At 43.0% G+C, this 20,623-nt stretch overlaps 5 non-coding genes across 5 annotated transcripts; 3 read left to right on the top strand and 2 right to left on the bottom strand.

The window, feature by feature from the left end:
- The first annotated feature begins 1,340 nt into the window (after positions 1-1,340).
- Positions 1,341-1,413, top strand: TRNAK-UUU. Its single transcript has one exon. It is a non-coding gene; the product is annotated as a tRNA-Lys (tRNA).
- A 2,943-nt stretch (positions 1,414-4,356) lies between these two features.
- On the bottom strand, positions 4,357-4,429 carry TRNAM-CAU. Its single transcript has one exon. It is a non-coding gene; the product is annotated as a tRNA-Met (tRNA).
- An 11,097-nt stretch (positions 4,430-15,526) lies between these two features.
- Positions 15,527-15,599, bottom strand: TRNAF-GAA. The gene has a single exon. It is a non-coding gene; the product is annotated as a tRNA-Phe (tRNA).
- Positions 15,600-16,343: 744 nt separating this feature from the next.
- TRNAE-CUC lies at positions 16,344-16,415 on the top strand. The gene has a single exon. It is a non-coding gene; the product is annotated as a tRNA-Glu (tRNA).
- Positions 16,416-19,639: 3,224 nt separating this feature from the next.
- TRNAL-AAG lies at positions 19,640-19,721 on the top strand. The gene has a single exon. It is a non-coding gene; the product is annotated as a tRNA-Leu (tRNA).
- The last annotated feature ends 902 nt before the right edge of the window (positions 19,722-20,623 follow it).

Here is a 20,623-nt window from a genome sequence, read left to right as displayed (position 1 = left end):
AAAATCCCCAATGACTCTATATTGCTGCAAGAACAAAGTCTGGATGATGCATTCTTAGCCATAGCCTCTGAGCCTGTCAGTCTCTGGTTTGTCTCTGTCTTTCTGTTCAACTTGCCCCCACTTTTACAATACTGTCCCAAGAAGAGATCTGCTCATAAGTACAATAGGCCTTCATTAAGTTCTCAAAGTGTTCTGCTCTTTGCACTTCCTGGAATGTGGGAGCCACATTTTTGTCCAGTTTATTACTATAAACTTTACAGTACAAAGCCTTTGACTCTCAGTTTAAACATTGTCTTCTTGGAAAATTCTTCTCTGACCCCTGGAAGAGGTCACCTCCCCTTATAATCCACTGTCTTGGAGATCTGGAGACGGGGGGTACTTTATTGTGCAGATTTTTAATTTTCTACCTCTATCCTAACTTAAGTCTAGTAATGTTTTTCTTTTTATCTTATTACAGTGAAGTTGTGTAGACCACCTCAAATCTATTTTGAATAGTGGCATGAATAAATACATAATTGGAAATGTATCTCCTATCATCATGTTAAACGCAATCTTTGAGGAAGAAATTTCTGTTGTAGGATTTGAGGGAGGAAAGTGGATGAGAGATTAAGTAATTTGTCTAAGGTAGCATGACCAAATGATTAAATATGATATTCTAATTCATGTAGTTTACAATAAAAATAATAACGATGATAGCACTTACCTTTCACCGAACAATTAGCAAATCCCAGACACTATTCCAAGAGTTTACTTGTATTACTTCATTCAATTTGGAAATTCAGGTCATGAGATTATATGTTTGTTTCTCTACACATCTCAGTAACCTGTACTTTTTCTTAAGCACATTTATCACAGTAACCAAACACTTATTATGTAATTCGTCATTTAAAAGGCTGACTCCCTTCTAAAGAGTAAAAACTCCACTAGGGCAGAGGTGGTGGCCTTCCACTCTATAAGCCGAGGGCAAAGCTGAGCTGCTTGCTCAAAATAAGTTCTTAAAGCCTACTTATTAAAGGCTTTTTTTGTGCTAGGCATTCTTAAGGGCTTAGGGGGAGACTTGGAGCTCAAATTTTGAAGATGAAGGACAAGATGGACCAGGTGACATCTCTAGTTACATACAATATTTAGAAGAAGTTGGTTACTATCACTCAGTTATGAGAATTATTTTTTTCTCATGACCTGGGGGCAGAAGTAGTTGTGAGCTCTATTTAAGGCTGCAAAAATAGATTTAGGAATAAAGATAAAGGAATATGAACAAAATTAAACTTTGTACTTTAAAGTCCGTGTACTTTACTTTTTTTCACGTTAGGATATTTAGGAAACAAGCCATCTGTAAGGGAGCCCGGATAGCTCAGTCGGTAGAGCATCAGACTTTTAATCTGAGGGTCCAGGGTTCAAGTCCCTGTTCGGGCGCTTTCCTAGGCTTTTGATATCCAGTTCTGACTCCGCCTCCGCGAGTATTTCCGCGGAGGAAAAGTGTTAAGTGACTCTCAAGCAAACGCTGAGCTGAATATATGGGATTTCTACATCAGAACGGTCGCAGCTAACGTTTAAGAATGAATCTTAGGGTACACGGCCTTGTACCAGAACAAAAGAATTTCCTAAAAGTGAGTTGGTTGATAATGGATGGCTGAGAAGGCATTTCTGGACTGCAAAGCTTCGTAAGGGTAAAAAGAATATCTACCTGATAATGTGGCCCTATTTAGAAAAACATCATGATAGGATCGGAATTCTATTGTTTTGAGGGGCTTGGCTTGACTATTTCGGTGGTGAGTACAGTGGACCATCCTTGCCTGATATCATAGTCATTAATATTTTATACTTCCATTACTCTGATTACAGGTGCATAGAGCAATCTTCCAATATTGGTTGCTTTCCACTGTAGAGTTTATTTTACATGAGAAAGAATATGCTGATCAAACATCAATATGGCTATAATATGTTCATATTCTGGCTTGGAATTTCTCTAATATTTGGCTATTGTGATCAGTCCTGCAAGTCTGAAGAAATCTGAATGAATTAAAAAATAGCTTCTAATTCTATAAAGGAGAGGAACAGATTCAGAATAGTGGTGGCTCCAGTAAGAATCAAGATTCTCTAAGGAACTGCCTAACAGCCAGACAATCCAATCCTTTGGCCTCTCTGCAATCCGTAACTGCATTGCTTAAACTGTAGCAGATGCAGGCTCCTGGAATCAGAGACTGAGGCTCAAGAGGACGTGGTTAAAATGTTCCCCAATATACACCTCTTCCATTCTGCACCAGAATGAACTGTTAAGAGAACTACCCTGAAATATAGACTGTCTGAGGTCTGGATAGTTAGCAGGAGAAGCCTAAGTATTGTGCTCTCTTTTTCCAGCACAGACTAAGCCAGAGAAGTATTACTGTAGGACGAATTTCAGTAGGTAGGGCTCCTTGCGGGGATTATTGCAAAAATCCAAATTTGATGTGTTGATTGCCTTGAGTCGCAAAGAGTCGGACACGACTGAGCGACTGAACTGAACTGAACTGAATATAGTGATAGGGAATGTTGGAAATGCTCTAGGGGTCTCAGGAATAAGACACAAAATCGAAAACGGCTCGGCAAGGCAGTTTACTTCTGCAGAAGGGAGTCCTATAGACTAAGGTCTGGAGGCAAACACAGAATCCACTCGGTTTTTATCCCAAAGACGCAGTTTCCCTCCTTTTGCTCCTCATAGGTTGAGGACCAGAGTTAAAATCTTTCCTGGAGGTCACCTAAGTTTTTATTGGACGATTGGTCTCCATGAGGGCCACGAGTAGCACTTGTTAAGTTCCTGATTGGAGGGTTTATATTAACTACTTTCCCCATTCTTTTAGTTCTTTGCGCATGTCCAGGATAAACCCGGCAAAATTAGCCCGCCAAAATGTTCTTATGAGGAAGGAGAATCAAGAAGTGCAAAGAACAGAGGATTGGCAATGAGCCTTCATTTTAGGAATCTTATTCACAAGCTGGCTATATACCTTTCTGTTCAACTATTCTAAGAATGAATCACTTCTTTATTTTTTATAACTTCTCCTTTGATAGAAAAAACCTTTCTTACAGGGAATATGGCAAACACACACACAAAACAAAAACAGCAGCATTTAATATGCTATTTAATTCACTGGCTTATTTGACAAGTCTTTATTGCAGAAGGGAAAGGCTACCCACTCCAGTGTTCTGGCCTAGAGAATTCCATGGACTATACAGTCCATGGGGTTGCAAAGAGTTGAACACGACTGAGGGACTTTCACTTTTATTGTTTGTCAGATACTGTGCTAGGCATTGGAAGTACAAGAGTGGATGAAACACACTTTCTTATAAGGACACCAGCCACTGAATTTAAGGTACTCCCCCCACCCCCAATCCAGTGTGACCTCATGTTAGTTTAACTAATTACATATGCATACATCTGTGCTAAGTTGCTTCAGTCGTGTCCAACTCTGTGCGACCCTATGGATTGTAGCCCGCCAGGCTTCTCTATGTTCTCTCCAGGCAAGATTACTGGAGTGGGTTGCTCTGCTCTCCTCCAGGGAATCTTCCCGATCCAGGGATCCAACCCTCATTTCTTAGGTCTATGGTGTTGACAGGGGGGTTCTCTACCACTAGCGTCACCCGGCAAGCCCGATTACATCAGGCAAGCCCAAAACAACTGCAAAGACTCTAATTCCAATAAGGTCCTTTTCTGAGGTTTTGGGTGGGGATGTTTTTTGTGGACCACTATACCATGGGCTTCCCTGGTGGCTCAGTGGTAATGAATCCACCTGCCATTGTAGGAGAGGCAGGTTGGATGCCTGGGTCAGGGAGATCTCCTGGATAAGGAAATGGTAACCCAGTCCAGTATTCTTGCCTGGGAAATTCCGTGGACAGAGCCTGACAGGGTACAGGCCATGAGGTCACAAAAGAGTCAGACATGATTTATCTACTAAAGAACAACAATTTACTGTAGTACAGGTGGGAAACCAGTTAGAACCAGATTAGATAGGGAGGCCAGGGCAAGGAGACGGCATGTATATTTGAAGAGGAAACAAAAAGCTTACTGAGAAAACTGAATATCAGATTTTAATATATCTGTACATTATTTTTTTCAATAAATTAGAGTGCACCAATAGGATACTGCTCCAAGAAGAAATAGTAATCAGAGGAATTTGGATAAGAGGTTGTCCATTGGAAAGAAATGAAGAAAACAAGTCACTACACATAAAGAGGCACATGTCTGCATATTTTTGTACTTACCAATTGGGAGGAAGATAAAGTTTAATCTTAACCTCTTCGAGGGCACTTTCAACTCAATGGCCAGTAAGCAGACTTTGACGAGAGGCTATAACTTTTTGACGCCTGAGGGCAAAAGCTAACTGCCCCCTCTGAGGTTCGAACTCAGGACCTTCAGATTATGAGACTGACGCGCTGCCTACTGCGCTAAGGAGGCAGATGGCGACACGTCCTCATTAAATATCTTTAACACTGGATTTTACTTTGCTTAAATTTTGGTCTTGCTGTATATTTCCCTCGCTTTAAAATTTGGAAATGCAAAGCTGTTCTGCACAAGTGGAACAGCTTCTACAACCTGCGTCAGATGAGGATTGTCGCTATTGATCTCGCTCGTTCTGAATTGATGACCTCCACTTCTCACAACCGAAGGAAAATTTCCTTAACGTCTTGCCCAGAAACCTGCACTAAAACTACACCGGCGTCCATCTCTGTGGTCTCTAGAGAAGAGGAAAACTGCCCACTTCCTTTCTCATGATCCCTCTTTCCTTCAATACTCGATTCTTCTGCATCAGTATTTTGAACACTTTTGAGTGTTTACTGTCTTAAACATTTCCTTTGACTCGGCGCCTTGGTCTCAAGCCGTCGCTCTATATCGTTTGCTCCTTCGCAGGCAAATTTCCCAGAAAGCGATTCGTCCTCATTTTTAAACACCTCCCCCAGTCCCGTCAGTTTTTCAACGGACTACAATCTTCCTCGACCACCGCTCCGTCCAGAGGAAGTCCAAATGGGTTTCCCGGACTATGTGGCACTTGATGGTTCAAAGAGTAAGGTGTCCTTGCTGCAAACTCGTGGGAATCTGCTGGTATAAGAGTTGTAGTTACAGAAACAAGAATAGGTGAAAAGCCTGGTTTACCTGCTGTCTTGGAGAAGGAAATGGCAACCCACTCGAGTATTCTTACCTGGGGACAGAGAAGTCTGACGGGCTACAGTCCATGGGGTCGCACAGAGATGGACACCACCGACGACTAACACTTTCACTTGGTTTGCAGGAAAAGTCTCGGGAAAGCCCCACCTCCAGGAAACCTCTTTTCTAGTTGAGAAAAGTCAGTGTTTTCGGGCCATTCAGAGAATGGCCATTTCGTAGCCCATTCAGAGATGGGCTACGGACGGTTGGGGAAAGTACAAAAAATCCTATTACAACTTTATAGCCCCGGGGTTCCTCACCCCGGAAGGCTGAAAGGAACATTGACTTACGTAGATGGATGCGGCACATCTTTTTCAGCTTCTGTAGTTGCAGTCGCTGTTTCCCCCTGGCCGCTGATAAGGGCAATGGTAATTTCTGGTTCGCAACAATGGGCGGTCTATTGTTGCCTCCCTCTGAGTGCTGCACCTTAAATGTGCGAAATAAGTTATCCGTAGTCGTGGGCGTCAACAGTTTGGCCGTGTCTGTAGATTAACTGCTGTGCTTTTTGTTCAAATAGTGTTAGCTTTATGTTTAACATTGCGGATATTATGACCATATTTTCTAAGAGTCTAGATAATGAAAGTGGGAACAAACGAACTCCCGTGGGAATTCCAGCATGACCCAGATCACTGAAAAAGTCTAAATGACGGATTGAAGAACACATACAACTGGATTAGGGAGGTAAATTACAGAAGCAACTGCACAGTATGTAGAAAAGGATTTGGATTTGGGCATGGTGAAAAAGGAGGTGTGAAAGTACATGGGGAGACCGAATCTCCCAAAACTGGGTTTAGACGGGAGAGAACTTTCCAATCAGATTTTCTTAGTCTCCAAATGACACCAGTGCTCATTCAAAAATAGAGTTGGGTATAGCACTTGAAAAGTCCTGATTCAGAGGTTGCAATTGGGAGGCAAACAAAAAGGTAAATTTCGATACCATGTATTGGTCTCTTGCAACGTGGAGTTGATTCTGTCTGATGAGCTTGCTGTCTACAATATAACAACTTCAAGTGATGTGTCAAAATACGGCAACCAAATAATGTTTCCCTAGCTCCTACGACTTTCGCTTGAAACATAGTGTCGAAAATCGTATTCTTGATTTGTATGTAGATTTAACAAAACCGCTACATACTTAAATGATGGTTGATATCTTGCTTAACTACAAACTAGGCCTTGTTCATCTGCTGCTGCTGCTGCTGCTGCTAAGTCGCTTCAGTCGTGTCCGACTCTGTGCGACCCCATAGACGGCAGCCCACCAGGCTCCCCCGTCCCTGGTATTCTCCAGGCAAGAACGCTGGAGTGGGTTGCCATTTCCTTCTCCTATCTGCACAATTTGCAGAGGTGCAAATGTGAATTTTGGCAAATTCTATTTAGCCTTACCAAAGAATATGAAAAGGTCTTATCTGCTAAATGTCCTGCACTCCGTGTGCATATAGCATTGCTTTAAAAGATTGTGGCTTGTTTACTCATGATGTTGAGGTTTTCATAGTTTATTGAAGTTTATAGTCAGTTTTATTTTCTTCAAAATGTGCAGAAGCACTTACTGAGACTTTTAACCCCATACAAATGTAATGAGATAAACTTTTTGGGCCTCCAACGTGGCTGTCATTGTTGCTGGCCATAGAAAATACGTTGAGGTTTGGCCTGCTGTAAAATCTTTATTGTCAATGAATGGGATAAGAAGAATGTACTTCTCTAATTTGGAAATGCTTTAAGGATGGGAATAAGAAAAAGTACTATAGTAAATCAGAAATGTATATGCTCTTTCTCCAGTATTGTTTAATGTTATGTTGATCGTGACAAAAACTCATACACTGAAAAAATGATTCATTTTCTGGGAAATATGACTACTTAAGAATGAAATAATAATAATACCAGAAAGGGGCAGCCAAATAGCAAGAAAAACAGAATCTTCTTATTTGCTAAAAGTACAATATAACTTATTTGGAATCTAAGTTTTATTTCACACATTTTAATTACTGCTATGATTATTTATCAAGATTAAGAGAACTGGAGAGGTAGCAGGTTTGGGGATGGGTAGGAAATCAAGAGACCTTTGAACATACCAAGTTTGTGATACCTTTTGAACATTCAGTGGAAATGTCAGTCATGTAAATGGATCTGTTTAATGGAGAGGCGGGGTTGAAAATTAAAGTTTGGGAATCATCAGGGTGTAGGTGGCGTTTAAAGTCAGGTGATCAGGTGAGCTCATGAAGGGAGAAGATAAATGCCGGGAATACATGAGGGGTCAGGTAGGGACTTTAGAGAACTCCATAATTTAGAGACTGGGAAGAGGAGGAAATAGAGAAGGAACTTTGAGGTAAAGTTCAAGTGTGTGGCATTGAAGATAAGGCTCCCACTGTGTCCTCACTATCTACTAATATGTAACAAAGAATTCCAAAACACAGTGGTTTGTGGTATGCAGAATAGCGGCCATTCTAAAAACATTCTCTAATCCCTGGAACCTGTGAATGTTACCTTCCATGGTAAGAGGTACTTTTCAGATGTGATTAAGGACCATGAGACAGGAAGATGATCCTAATCACGAGTCCTTAGAAGTGGGGTGGGGGAAAAGAAGACTAGGTAAAGAGATATGATTTTGAGGACTCTGACACATCATTCATGGCTTTGAAGAGCCAAGGAAGGTAGCAGCCTTTAGAAGATGGGAGTGTCCTTTAGCTTACAGCCAGCAGACAACAGAGACTTCTTTTGTAGTCCTACCACTGCAAAAAACAACTCTGTGAAGCAGGAAACAGATTCTCCCCTTAAGCCTCCAGAAGGGAATGCAGGCTGCCAATACCCTGCCCTCACTTCTTCTTCTTTTTTAATTGTTTTATTTTATTATTGGACACATAGCATGTGGGATCTTAGTTCCCCATCCAGGTGTTGAATCCAGTCTCCCTTCATTGGGAGCTTAGAGTCTTAACCACTGGACCACCAGTGAAGTCCCCAAATGTATCACTTCTGACCTGCAAAATTCTAAGATAATAAATTTGTGTTGTTTCAAGCCACTACATTTGCTGTGATAGCAGTAGAAAACCACTTTATTATCTCTCTTGATTCTGTTGGTTGACTGGGCTCATCTGGGCAACTCTGCTCCAGGAGATGTCAGCAGGAACTTCGATCCTCTGAAGACTTGATTGGACTGACTTGTTCAAGATGGACAGCTCATGTGACAGGTGTTGGCATTTGGTGTTTGTGATCTGCTAGGAGTTTCGCTGAGACTGTTGCCCAGAGTGCCTGACTGTGGCCTTTCCGTGTGCCTGGGTTCTGAAAGGGAGCTTCTCAGGTTGAGCATTTCAAGAAACCTCATCAGAAGCTGCTGGGGTTCTTATGACTCAGATGGGCCTGGAATGGGCAAAACGTCATTTCAATGAAATTCTACTAGGTCAGCCAAGATTAATTGTGAAAATGTGCTACACAAAGGTGTGATTACTGAGAGACCTGCAACATTGGGGTCTGTTTTGGGAGACTAACTACCACACAAGCTAATTCTTTTTTCATCTGCAACATCATCTTAATCTTATTCTCTGGCCTGTACATTGTTGATGCTCTGCTCAGGTCTACTTGAACTTGGAACTAGGGATTTTGACACCTTTTCAGCTTTGTACCTGTCTGACTCTTTGCGAGCCCATGGACTATACAGTCCATGGAATTTTCCAGGCCAGAACACTGACCTGTATAGTCCATGCGGTCGCAAAGAGTCGGACACAACTGAGCAACTTTCATCATTTCATCATCAGCTTTGTACCTGTTGATGCTTCATGGAAAGAATCTTTCCATGCCCTATGGATCTGACATAATTCCAACATGTGTGATTTTCCACCACATCACCAAGCAGTTCTTTATACCAGCTGGGTATCCTACACTTCAACTCAGTTCTAACACTATCTACCCAGAGATAATGTCAGATTTTACCAATTAGGGGCTGGGTTCCACAAGACTGCCCTCCACTTCAGATGCCAATCACGAGTCCAGGTTGTCAGCTGTGCATATGATCAACTGATTATAGATGAGATTTTTAAAAAACTCCTCTCTCTGAGTTTGATTAATTTGCTAGATAAAAGAACTCAGAGAAACATTTTATATATGAGTTTCAGTTCGGTTTAGTTGCTCAGTCATGTCCGACTCTTTGCGACCCCATGGACTGCAGAACCCCAGGCCTGCCTGTCCGTTACCAACTCCCAGGCACCCCACTCCAGTATTCTTGCCTGGAGAATCCCATGGACGGAGGAGCCTGGTAGGCTACAGTCCACGGGGTTGCAAAGAGTCGGACATGACTGAGCGACTTCACTTTCACTTTTCATGTCCATCAAGTCGGTGATGCCATCCAGCCATCTCATCTTCTGTCGTCTCCTTCTCTTCCCACCTTCAATCTTCCCAGCATCAGGGTCTTTTCAAATGAGTCAGTTCTTCACATCAGGTGGCCAAAGTATTGGAGTTTCAGCTTCAGCATCAGTCCTTCCAATGAATATTCAGGACTGATTTCCTTTATAGTTGGATCGCTTTGCAGTCCAAGGGACTCTCAAGTCTCCAACACCACAGTTCAAAAGCATCAATTCTTCAGTGCTCAGCTTTCTTTATAGTCCAACTCTCACATCCATCCATGACTACTGGAAAAACCATAGCTTTGACTAGATGGACCTTTGTTGGCAAAGTAATGTCTCTGCTTTTTAATATGCTGTCTAGGTTGGTCTAACTTTTCTTTCTTTTAATTTCATGGCTCCAGTCACCATCTGCAGTGATTTTGGAGCCCTCCAAAATAAAGTCTGTCACTGTTTCCGCTGCATCTGTCTGCCAAGAAGTGATGGGACCATTTGCCATGATCTTAGTTTTCTGAATGTTGAGCTTGTATGAGTTTACTGGCTTATTATAAGAGGCTCTGGAATAATTAGAAGGGAGAGTTGCAAAGGGCAAGGTATGGGTAAAGGAACATGGAACTTCCATCCCTTCTCTGAGCTGGTCACAGTCCTCACATTTCCAAGTCCTCACATTTCCAGCCCCAAACTCTTCAAACCCTGTCCTTTAAAAAAAAAAAATTTTTTTTTTAATGGATGCTTCATTATATAGGCACTATTATTAAATCATAGGCCATCAGTAATTTAATTGACTCAATGGACGTGAGTTTGAGCAAGCTCCAGGAGCTGGCAATGGACAGGGAAGCCTGGCATGCTGCAGTCCATGCGCAGAGTCACATGACTGAGCAACTGAACCGAACTGAACTAGCCACTCTCCCCTCCCTGGAGTTGAAGGTGGGACTGAGAGTTTCAATCCTTCAATCAGAAGATTAGTTTCCTTGCAATCTGACCCCTCCAAGTGAGTTGTTCCAAAATTCCCTCATTAACATAACAAAAGGCACCTTTATGGTTCTCATCAATTAGGAAAGTCCTAGGGTTTCAGAAACTGTGTGTCCTGTGAGGAAGACCCAATAATATTTATTATAAATCTTGACCACACCTTCCTTACCTGCCTAATCATAGTTCATCTTTAAGACACATTTCAGCTATCATCTCCTCCAATAAACCCTCCCCATCTTTAGGTTAGGTGCCTGGATTGATGATGTCCTCTACACAAAACCCTGCCCTTACATCTATGGAAGAATACAATTTTTAATTCTCACTGATTTATTTGTTTGCATTTTTTTTTAATCAGGCCATAAGCTCCTCAGAAGAGTGCATTTTGTACTCTCTGATTCCCCAGATGGACAGCACAAAGAGGGGTCTCAGTGAATGTTGGCTGACAGAGCAGTAATTGAACACTTCTCTACATTTATTATTATCTCTGTAAAGAATCTGCCTGCAATGCAGGAGGTCTAGGTTCGATCCCTGGGTCAGGAAGATCCCCTGGGGCAGGAAATCGCAACCCACTCCAGTATTCTTGCCTGGAGAAATTCATGGACAGAGGAGCCTGGCCGGCTACAGTCCATGGGGTCGCAGAGTCGGACACGACTAAGCAACTAACACACATACTGCGTTTATTTATTACTTAGCACAAAGCAGCAAACAAATGCATCCAACATGGTACTGTACATATGTCAAGGTTTCAACCAGGCAAAAAGTTGTGCATGCAGGAGGGCGGGGACTAAAAAGGGTACGGGGTCGGGGGTGGTGGGGTAGATGCCTACGATCGTTTGGGAAGGCACAACTGTGGGTATCTTTTATTTTTCTCCATAATGTTCTAATATAAAGCTGTCACTGTTAAATAAGAGTGTAGAATTTGCCGCACGGGCCGCTGATTGGCCACACCTGGGAGTTTCTTAGACATGAAGAATCTCAGAGCTCACCCCCAGATCCATATGATTAGAACCTGCATTTTGGCGAGACCCCCCTGTGATTTTGTACGCGCATTGAAATTTGCGAAGAACGCTCAACGCTCATCCTCTGATACATTTACGGCCGTTTATGCAAAGATTCCCAGGACAACACAATAAAAGAAGCATATTCACATCTCTGCCCTTGCTTTCTGCGTCTCTTGAGCCCCTTCCAGCAATCTTGAGGGGGTAGTGGGCTGGGAACAAGGGAGTCGCCGCGTGGGTCCCGCACCGCATCACTGCAGGGCAGCCGGCCGCGGCCTCCAGGCCCGCGGCGCCTCGTCTCCCAGCGCCGGGCTCGGTGGCGCGCGCCTGTAATCCCAGCTTCTTGGGAGGCTGAGGCCGGCGGATCGTGGGTGCCCGGGGGTTCGGGACTCCGGCGCTGTGTAGAGCGGGCGTCCGCACTGGGCCCGGCACCAACATGGGGCTCCCGGGGGAGCCCGGGGGTACCAGGTTGTCTAAGGAGGGGGGGACCCGGCCCAGGCCGGACACGGAGCAGGTCAAACTCCCCGTGCTGGGCGGCGGTGGGACCGCGCCTGCGAGCAGTGCCTGCAGTTCTGCCCGGACATCCGACGAGACCCGGTCTCTTTTGTTCACCTTCCCTTTACAGGATTCTCTCTTAAAAAAAAAAAAAAATCATTTTTTCCTCAGCATTATTCTCGGTCAACCACCTGACTTCAGGGCGCATACTGCTGTTAAAAGATAAACTGAGGCATCTTAAATTTTAAAAAAGATTTTATTTGAACAAAAATCGATGCCAGTGGAGCAGCATCCAATCTAGCGGATAGGAAGGAGCTCCGAGGAGCTGTATAAAATGGAAGGCTCTGGTAGAAGTGAGCAGGAACAAGGAAGGTATATTAGGGAAAAAAGATGATTGCTGCTGCTGCTGCTAAGTCGCTTCAGTCGTGTCCGACTCTGTGCGACCCCATAGACGGCAGCCCACCAGGCTCCCCCATCCCTGGGATTCTCCAGGCATGAACCTAGTTATTGCTAAATTTCTTTCCTTTAGGGGATGGCAGGAGCTAGATTATCTAACTAATACTGATCAGGTAATTCCTGATTGACTGGTTTTACATTACATTTCCAGGCGGGCAAAAACGCTAAGTCTGGGCTTGGTGACAATGAGGCTTAGCATAAATGACTCCATTTTGGGCCTGACTTTATTATTATTATTTTTTTTAACACTACCTGTTTGCTTTATCTTTACATGTTGCACACAGGGGTAGGGTGGTGCAGTCAGGCAAACTGGAAGAAACTCTTCTTAATGACTTATTATCCCGGGGATTTCTGCACTCTGCAAATCAGCCTTCCGCAAAACAGTAAGGCTCTATTGCATTTTGTAAGTACTGCTTCAGTATATTGCATTACCTGACAAGTGTATAATCCAAGACAGATGTGCAACAGGTCTGAACTTTAAGTTATTTTCAGGAACTTCTCACTCAAAAACCTGTACGCAAAAGTTCTTCCTCGACTGGACAGAAGACCTGAAGAGACATTTCACCAAAGCAGATATATAGATGGCAAATACACACACGAAAATATTTTCAACATCTTTAGCCACTGCTGCTGCTGCTGCTAAGTCGCTTCAGTCGTGTCAGACTCTGTGAGACCCCATAGACGGAAGCCCACCAGGCTCCCCCATCCCTGGGATTCTCCAGGCAAGAACACTGGAGTGGGTTGCCATTTCCTTCTCCAATGCATGAAAGTGAAAAGTGAAAGGAAAGTCGCTCAGTCGTGTCCGACTCTTAGCGACCCCATGGACTACAGCCTACCAGGCTCCTCCGTCCATGGGATTTTCCAGGCAAGAGTACTGGAGTGGGGTGCCATTGCCTTCTCCATCATTAGCCACTAGGGAAATGCAAATTACAACCACAATGAGATGTTACTAGATTCCTATCAGAAGAGCTACAATAAAACTAGTAACAACGCCAAAGGTTGATGAGGCTATATATGTTGCTGATAGGTTAGGGTTAGGGTCAGGATTAGGGGTTAGGGTTAGGGTTAGGGTTTAGGGTTAGGGTTAGGTGCAACCACTTTGGGAAACATTTTGTCAGTTTCTTTAAAAACTAAATATGCAAGTACCATGCTACCCAACAGCTGCACTCCTGAACATATATCCCAGAGAAATGATGACTGATGTTTACATAAAAACTATCTGCAAGTGTTTACAGTATATTTATTCATACTGGTAGAAACCTGGAAACAACCCAAATGTCCTTCAATGGAGAATGTTCAAACTGTGGTGAATAATATACAGAATACTATTCAGTAATAAGAAGGACGAACTACGAAAGGTTCAACAACTTGGATGAATCTCCAGAAAATTACAGTGAGTGCAAAAAGCCAGTCCCAATAGATTATATTGTATATATGGTTCTATTTATATAACATTCTTGAAATCGCAAAGTTGTAGAAATGGAAAGCAGATTAGTGGTTGCCAGATGTTGGGGTGGGGGGAGTAAGAGGTCAGCATCTATAAAAGGGCAACCTGAGGACCCTAGTGGTGATGGAAATGTTCTGTACTTTGACTTTATCAATATCAATACCCTGCTCCTGATACTGCATTATAATTTTGCAATGTGTCACTATTGGGGGCAACTCAGTAAAGCATACATGATATCTTTCTTCATTATTTCTTATAACTGAATGTGAACTTACAATCATCTAAAAGTTAAAAATGAATTTTAAAAAGACAGAGGTCAGAACACTGAGAAGAAGCCATTTCTGAAAAGAGTCCTTAGAAGCTGGGGAGAGAGAAGATGGAAACAGAGCAGCCGGAAAGCACAGAGAAGAAAAGGTCCAAGGAAGACTGTGTCGAGAAGGAAGAGTTGTCAATAGTTTGCATTCTGCACAAAATTTAGATTAGGGCTGGGGGAAAAGCCAAAGCATTAGAAACTTGAGTGGCTGATGGTAATGTTTTCTTAGGATTGGAAGGCAGAAGTAAGCTGATGAGCAATTAAGGCAAGGAAGCCAAGACAAATACTGTTCCTGACACAAGTTTGGTGGTGAGTGGAAGGAAAGCCTCTGGGGAAGAAACCTGAGGGCAAGACAGGAGAGCATGTGTTCTCTTCTTGTCTAAAGATGAGGATTAGGCATTTTGTAGTCTGAAGAGAGGCAGGTAAGAGGGAGAGAGATCAAAGACACAAGGGTAGAATGGAATTCAGGAGAAGGTTGTCAAAAGCTCAGCTGGAGTATTAATTAACCTTGGAAATGAGGGAAAACTTTTCCTCTGAGTAGCAAGAGGCTGGAATATGTGAAGAACCAGAAAATTAGGAGATAGGGAAAAAATAAACCACAGGAGTATCATGAGTCTTCTTTCTTTCAAGGCTCTGGCTCAGTTTACCACGCACCCTGCCACGTACTCTCTTCCAGCCAGGAGCCACCTCTTCAATTCAACTCAGATGACTTCATTTTCTAGGAAACTTTCTTCAGTTCTCCTGCCTTGCCTCTCTCTTTCTCTTCAGAATTACATAGGAGTCCACTTATTCAATAAATTTTTACTGAAGGAAAATGATGTCGAGAAAAAAATGTAATTGATATTCCTCATATTAAACTTTTCTTTTTCATATCTACCTGGGAGACTAGTATCCTTTGCATTAGAATCTGGCAGAGAATAAGATTAGGGGGAAAGGGGACATCATTAAGTAGAAATGAACGGGAGAAAGTGGAGTCCCCTTGATTTTGGCTTACGGTTGCTGGACTAATTCCATGGGAATGAAGAAGATGCAGGTTTGAAGAAAGAGGATCATAGCATAAATGGAACAGAATCCGAACCAAGAAAGAAGATACACACTAAATATTACAAAAAAGAAGGGAAAGTGGTTTTCCTTTAGCACATTTGGAACTATTTCCATTTAGTTAAATGTAGAAGTCCATCCCTAGGCTTCTCCGACTGAAAGAATCGTCTTATTGCACAATCCTCTTGTGTCTTCCTTTATGAATTTGAGGAAAAAAAGTCTCCTATTTTTTTGGTTCTGTGTGTATTTTGTTTACATTAGTACATTCAGTATTTTAATAAACACTAAAATAAATCGCCTTCCTGCCGAAACCCGGGATTGAACCAGGGACCTTTAGATCTTCAGTCTAACGCTCTCCCAACTGAGCTATTTCGGCTCCGCCCACAAGCCTTTAAAATAATGTGTAATGGCTTTATTCTCTGTCCTTTTAGTCACTACTTATTAAGAATTCGTTTGATAAACATCACGATAAGCGCCTGAGGAAGTCAAAGACAAATTTTAAAAGGACTTTCATCTTCTAATGGCTCACCAGTTTATAAGGAGAAAGAGAAGACAATTACAAATTAATGTTTTAAGAACTGCTGTAATGACTTCGTTAAATGTACAATTTATTCCTGAGTAACTCCACAGGTCTGGAGCAGGGAAAGAGACTGTGAAGCTACAATGCTCCGATTTCTTCTTCTTCGGCGTTGCCACATCTTCCTCTCTTCCATATTTTATTGGTTGGCGCGGACAGGCTGCTGCTGCTGCTGCTAAGTCGCTTCAGTCGTGTCCGACTCTGTGCGACCCCATAGACGGCAGCCCACCAGGCTCCCCCGTCCCTGGGATTCTCCAGGCAAGAACACTGGAGTGGATTGCCATTTCCTTCTCCAATGCATGAAAGTGGAAAATGAAAGTGAAGTCGCTCAGTCGTATCCGACTCTTCGCGACCCCATGGACTGCAGCCCACCAGGCTTCTCTATGGGATTTTCCAGGCAAGAGTACTGGAGTGGGGTGCCATTGCCTTCTCCGGGTGCGGACAGGAGGTCCTTGTAAAAACGAAAGTGATCCTATCACAGTGTCACTTTGTACCTAAGAAGCGTTAGCCTCGTAGGTTTTTCTTGACAGCTTTCTAGCACCTTCCCTGGTGGTCTAGTGGTTAGGATTCGGCGCTCTCACCGCCGCGGCCCGGGTTCGATTCCCGGTCAGGGAAGAAATAGCTCGTTTTTGATTTTACTACCAGTGTTCCCGCATAGGGGAAACTTTAGAAGTGTATGCAAGCTAACTTTTAATTTCCATATGAAACATTTTCGGTTTAGAAGCCCTGCAATGGTTTTGATATTCTAAGCTCAAAATGACAAATGATGTAAATTTCAATGGTTTACAAAGAATGGGTAAATGAGTTAGTTACTTGTCATTGATCAAAAAGCTGTCCACTATTCCTAAATGCCTCAAAATTTTAATCTATTCGATTGGATGATCCAGTGAGAGGCAAATTTTGGAGGCAATTGATTAGCTTTAGGAGTTGATTGAGATTAGCATAACATAATGAAAAAACAGTTACGAATGAAGATGAAAGAAATCGAGAAGCTATTTTCTGGACGTTTGTATTCGCTGGTTGTGGGCGAGTTTCTGAATCCGGGAGAGCAGCTGGAATTTTGAAAAGCACTCTCTCTGGTGGATTTTCTAGTTTCACTGCTTTGGGAGAAGGGAGATCGCCAGAAATACTGGCAGGGTAATTGAATCTTGGGCCTAGGCGAGCTCCGGACTGCCTGATCTCCCCAGCGCCTCCACCTCTCTTTAGCTACGAATTTACAATTTGTCTGGGGTTTGCTAAGAAAGAAAATAGGGGAAGGCTAGATCATTAAAGGAAAACTGTCAAAAACTAAGAAACAGGCAAAGTATTGAGCATGTCTGAATGCGCACCTGAGAAATTTACTGATAACTACTTGAGGAAAAGCGGATCCTGTTATTCTCCTGACTTTTGACAGTTTCATGCCTTTGTGATAACTAGCTTCTGTCTGACAGTACTGGGGCACGAAGCTTTGTTACTTGGTTTGTCTAAATAACAGTCACAGGTGTATTGCTTATTATTTCCTTCTCATTTCTTATAAAAGTTCAGTGTGCATTTGAACTCTTCACAAATTTCCAAATAGAAATCATGGTGTCCCTGACCTTACTCTACAAACAGATGGTGTTTTTATGATCATGTTAAATGAAACAGTAGTACTCTTTCTAACTAATTGCACATTTCCTGCTCTCCCCCAACCCCCAAATATAAATCCCCAAATTTCAAAACCTCTTTGAGCTGGGACACTCCTTTGTTAGTTTGCCAACAGTCTTCTTATGTTAATACATTTTAACACCTATGTAATATCAATTTATATAAGAAATTTTATTTTTCTCTAAGCATAAAAGTAGTAGTTTGTTGAATTTCTCTGTATACTGAAGCTGTTTTGTGTTTTTTTTTGCTTAATGTTTCAGAGGAAATCAACCTATAGGCCTGATGGCAAACACCTCTTTTTTTTTTTTTTTGGCAAACACCTCTTGAACAACATCTTCTTTTAATGATATTTTGTCTCCTTTCTATGTAGCAAGAATCTTTTGCTTCATTTCTTTTTAATATCTGTTTTTTAGAGAGGAGTCTGGGTAGAACCCTTAAATGTGTTTAATGCTCTTCTAAATATTAAAACTTTTCCACATAAACTTGATTGGATTAGAGACAAAGGACTCTTCTTTGAAAGCTACCTGAATTTTCTTCTTCTGCATGGAGATCATTTCTCCCTCACCTCTTTCTCTCTGCTTGCATTTCTCACTTCTTCATGAATCTCTGTCTTCCCTCCAGGAGAGAGGGCCTGTTGGAGGAAATGGGTTGCAGGTTCAATCTTGACCCTGGCCTCCCTCCACCCAAACTTTCCTTATTACACTTCTCACCAGGTCTGTCTCACTCCAACATACATTCCTCAGTGCATTCATAAATTCTTCCAACCAGGCCTTTCCAGATCTATGCTAAGTTAGCTCTTCCAACTAAATGTGGATGCAGCCTTCCTTTATTTACAACCCTGAGTTATAATTACCTGATGAATGTTTGCCTTCCCTGGTAGTTCTGAGGGTGAGGATAGCACTGGTCAAATGTTTCTACTGAATACTCAGTGTACAGCTTAGCGCCCAGGTGCCCAGGATCAATACTTGTTGAATGAATGAGTGGGCTCCTGATGCCCAATCTTTGATATAGTCAGTTTATCTCAATTTATTTCTTCAATTTTCTTTTTTCCCCTTGTTAGTTTACCATGTAGGAATGCAAACCCCAGAAAGAGAAAACTGGTCTCTAAATTGATGCCTTTGATGGATCAAGATGATGCTGATGAAGTATTAAACTAGTTAGTACCTAGCAGGAGGATATCATTGCTCTTTGTGTTTGAGGGTTAAACTTGTCACAAAGTGGTCAGTTTCCATCAAATTATGTCCATATTGCCATCCAGGACTGGTGGGAGTACATATTAATAATACTGATAGTGGAGGAGAGTCTACTGGTGTTGTGAGGGACCGAGAGGGAGAACCACGGAGAGGGCTCGAAATGACACAGCAGATGAGAAAAGAGGCTCCTAGCTTGGGATATACGGAGAAACTAGGGAAAGAAGCTTTAGGAAGAGTAGGGGGTGACTATGTTGCTTTTGCTCTGTTGAGAACCCTTTTTCTTAGAGATTTTCCTAAGGTAATCTCCTTAGAAAATAACACCTGGTAATTGATAAATTATTGCAGCTAAGGATAATGCATGTATGCAGCCTAAGTCACTTCAGTCATGTCTGACTCTGCGACACCATGGACTGTAGCCCGCCAGGCTACTCCTCTGTCCATGGGATTCTCCAGTCATGAATACTGGAGTGGGTTGCCATGCCCTTCTCCAGGGGATCTTTCCGTCCCAGGGATGGAACCCGCCTCTCTTTATAGTTTTGATTCAAACCTTGGCGTTTCAAAATGAACCGCCCAGTGCCTTTGGTCCTGGGGGCATTTCTGCAGAGACCGCGTTCGTCCTGAGAACTGGGCTCTGTGCTCCTTTCGTCGGGTTGTCTTTCCCCCCTAGCTTCCCCTCATCCAAAACCACTCCTGGACTCTCAGCTGTGTCGCGGCTGCGGGGGACATCACCGTCCACCGTGGACCTGCAACCCACACGACCACCTGCAGCTCTTTCCTCCCGGGTTGGTTACAAACGGGCGGGCGGCTCGGATCCCCTGATTTCCTTCCCCGCTGCTCCCAACTGTGGGGAAATAGGGTATTAGGGATCAGGCTGGGTGGTGGTTGAATGCCAGGCAGAATTCTATGGCAGTATTGGTGAGGAGAACGCCAGATAAATGTCCTAGAACGGGAACGTGACGGAACCGTAAAGGGAAGACTATCACTCTTAGTAAAAATGAGGAAGAAACAAGCGCCGGAAGAGGTAGCGTGGCCGAGCGGTCTAAGGCGCTGGATTAAGGCTCCAGTCTCTTCGGGGGCGTGGGTTCGAATCCCACCGCTGCCAGGGCTGTTTTCTTTATTGTGAGATTGCGTGATGTTAGACGACTTTTCTTCATGCCCGAAGTGGGCAGTTCTAATATTCTACAACGTCAGTCCTTATCTTCCCCCATTTTGACTTCTGTTTACCCAAGGGCCATAGGTAACTACCCCAAAACAATGCTCAACGGAAAACATGCGCTCAAATAATCTCTTAGTCTATACATTGTTGTTCATTCTGTTTGAGCGGCCAGTATATTTTCGGCATCATTCTAGGCCCTGAGGATGCAACAATCAATAACACAAACAATAAGTGCTTTTATGCATACAATCCTTATTACAAACAAATGACTGGATGTTAGATTCCTGGGAATGCCCTGCAATTCAATATAGATCCTGTCAGTGCCTCCGAGGGAATAATTTATACTGAAAATAGTCACTATCCTTTCTCCAGCCTCTCTCAGCTCACTTCCTTCGTGTCCTTCTCTAATTTGGAAATACTTATAGGATGGGAATGGAGAAAAGTATCAAAATCGTCTTTTTTCGGCTCCTTGTTTGAAAAATCTTTTCTTGACCTGAGGGCATACAAACATTTTCCGAAATTTACAACTATATAGCAGAGTCGAGTCTATCCTAATTTCCCTGGAAGAAGAAATGACAACCCACTCTACAGTTTTTGCTTGGCAAATCCCATGGACAGACGAGTCTGGTGGGCTACAGTCCCTGAGGTCTAAAAAAGAGTCAGACACAACTGAGTAACTGAGCATTCACCCCACTTTGCTGCTGCTGCTGCTGCTGCTAAGTCGCTTCAGTCGTGTCCGACTCTATGCGATCCCATAGACGGCAGCCCACCAGACTCCCCCGTCCCTGGGATTCTCCAGGCAAGAACACTGGAGTCGGTTGCCATTTCCTTCTCCAATACATGAAAGT

The sequence above is a fragment of the Bos indicus x Bos taurus genome, chromosome 23 (genome assembly GCF_003369695.1).
Source record: "Bos indicus x Bos taurus breed Angus x Brahman F1 hybrid chromosome 23, Bos_hybrid_MaternalHap_v2.0, whole genome shotgun sequence".
Lineage (NCBI taxonomy): Eukaryota > Metazoa > Chordata > Mammalia > Artiodactyla > Bovidae > Bos > Bos indicus x Bos taurus.
The sequence above is the reverse complement of the archived record's forward strand: the minus strand, read 5'-3'. Positions and strand labels throughout refer to the sequence as shown.